We start from the raw sequence: 2,789 nt of genomic DNA, 5'->3' as shown, positions 1-2,789 counted from the left end.
TTCAATGTCGTCAACTGATCATGTGCTAGAGCTAAATTAAAACACATTATTATATAAAAAGGACACAACATTACTCTAATGTGATTTAAAATTGTAAAAGCTTTTAGTGAAAAATATACTCTGTTCATTTTATATCAAAAACTTCTCTGCTCATGTGTTTGTGCTTTCTCTCACTCAAATATGTTTTCCTTTTTTAAAGTAATGGGTTTAAGTTGCCAAATAATTATTTTAGCCATTACATAATACCATAGCTAAAACATTTTAAAGTTTTCCCAAAACCACTGATACATATATGGATATTTGGCAAATATATTGTTTTTCCATGTTCATGTCACTCTTAGTTCACAAAAGTTATTTGGAATAAACTTGTGAAGTCTAATGTTTATTTTATATTCTAGGTTGATTTTTATTGTTAATAATACATTGCAGATGTAAACTGGACATGAATTTGTGGTTGTCAAACTGTATTTACCCTGTGACAAATTGGAAGTCTGATTCCTCGACTCTCATAGACCGATGGTCTGTGGAAATGAACAGTTGTTTTCCTCTTGAAAAGATTACATAAAGTCTCAGAAAGAAATATAAGTTATTTTTGAAAATCTGGCAGCCTTATTTTTTCTTCTCTTTAGGTGGGGGGAATTATTTCCTTTATTTATTTAAATGGTTTTATTTCATCTATGTGTGTATTTTTTTTATTTTGTTATGTAATTTTCTGTAATGTTTAAATGTAGAGTGCTCTGTATGCTCTGCATGTTCTCTTTCATTGTGAAAATAGGAACTAACATGCTAAATATTTCAGGTCAAATAATTATATGCGGTTACACTGTAACTAAATGTAACAAAGGGTTTGAGAGAATCAAAAGAGTTTTGTGTAATCCGCCAACTGAGAAACAAACGAGCAACATAGCAGAGGCATACAACTAATCAAATTTCCAGTCCGGAAAGTACATTAGCCTTATATATGTGTTGTGATTCATACCTTACTGAGCTATATATTTGTATCTATTTCCTGGGAAGAAAAAGAGGTGGTGCACAGAGCTGTAAAATTGTAATCTGGGACCTGGAGGAGCTGTGATGCTGGTCCAACACAATTTCCAGGGAGAGCACTTGCAACATTTTAACAACATCAAAACGGTCAAGTGATTTATACCAAAACAAGTGGATGACATCAAGGGGTTGGTGAACTCTGTCTGCCCATGGCAGGTGGAGCCACATAGCCATAAAGGAGCATCCAGTTAATAGCTACTACAGGTGAACAACAGCAGAGACATTTTACAGAGGCTGATAGACAGAACAACGTATCACTACTGGCCTATGTCACTGACTGGTCGAGAGGCAATGTCATAGGTCAAGCAGATAGTGATCGCCCTCTGTTGAATCACAAGGCAAAGTACTTAAGATGAACTAAAGCCCTTCGACTGTAGATTGTACATTTTGAATTTGAAAAAACCTCTCCTGGAACCGTCACCTTATCGTGGTGGAGAGGTTTGCGTGTCCCTGTGAACCTGAGGGCTGTGTTGTCTGGAGCCTTGTGCTCCTGGTAGGGTCTCTCATGGCAGAGTGGTCTCAGGTGAGGGGCCAGACTAAGAATGGTTCAAAAACCCTCAATGAATATCGATACAAGAGGAGATGGGACCCAGCCCGGAGGAAGCCCGGGGCCCCCGTCTGGAGCTAGGCCCAGACGGAGGGCTCGATGGCGAGCGCCTGGTGGCCGGGTTTGCCACGGAGCCCGGTCGGGCACAGCCCGAACAAACTACGTGGCACCCCCCCTCTCTTCATCTCATGGGCCCACCACCTGTGGGAAGACCCGTTGGGGTGGGGTGCGCAGCCACATGGGTGGCAGCGAAGGTCAGGGGTCTCGACGGACCAGACCCGGGCGGCAGAAGCTGGCTCTGGGGACGTGGAACGTCACCTCGCTGTGGGGAAAGGAACCGGAGCTTGTGAGGAAGGTGGAGCGCTACCAGTTAGATCTGGTGGGGCTTAGGGTTAGGGTTAGGGTTAACCCTCCACGCACAGTCTCGGCTCTGGTACCGTACTCCTGGATAAGGGTTGGACTCTATTCTTCTCCGGAGTTGCCAAGGGCGTGAGGCGCCGGGCGGCTGTGGGGATACTCATAAATCCCCAGCTGAGCGCCGCGGTGTTGGAGTTTACCCCGGTAGACGAGAGGGTCGCCTCCCTGCGCCTAAGGGTTGTAGGGGGGAAAACTCTGACTGTTGTTTGTGCGTATGCACCAAACAGCAGCTCAGAGTACTCGGCCTTCTTGGAGACCCTGAATGGAGTCCTGCATGGGGCTCCAGTAGGGGACTCCGTAGTTCTGCTGGGTGACTTCAACGCCCACGTGGGCAACGATGGAGATACCTGGAGAGGCGTGGTGGGGAGGAACGGCCTCCCTGATCTGAACCCGAGCGGTCGTTTGTTATTGGACTTCTGTGCTAGTCATGGATTATCCATAACAAACACCATGTTCGAACATAAGGGTGCTCATAAGTGTACCTGGTACCAGAGTACCCTAGGCCGAAGATCAATGATCGATTTTGTGATCGTGTCATCTGATCTGAGGCCGCATGTTTTGGACACTCGGGTAAAGAGAGGGGCGGAACTGTCAACCGACCACCATCTGGTTGTGAGTTGGATCAGGGAATGGGGGAAATTTCCGGATAGACCTGGTAAGCCCAAACGAGTAGTGCGGGTGAACTGGGAACGTCTGGAGGAGGCCCCCGTCCTAGGTATCTTCAACTCACACCTCCGGCGGAGTTTTTCTGGCATTCCTGTGGAGGTTGGGGACATTG

Source organism: Limanda limanda, chromosome 14, assembly GCF_963576545.1.
Source record: "Limanda limanda chromosome 14, fLimLim1.1, whole genome shotgun sequence".
NCBI classification, from domain to species: domain Eukaryota; kingdom Metazoa; phylum Chordata; class Actinopteri; order Pleuronectiformes; family Pleuronectidae; genus Limanda; species Limanda limanda.
The sequence above is the reverse complement of the archived record's forward strand: the minus strand, read 5'-3'. Positions refer to the sequence as shown.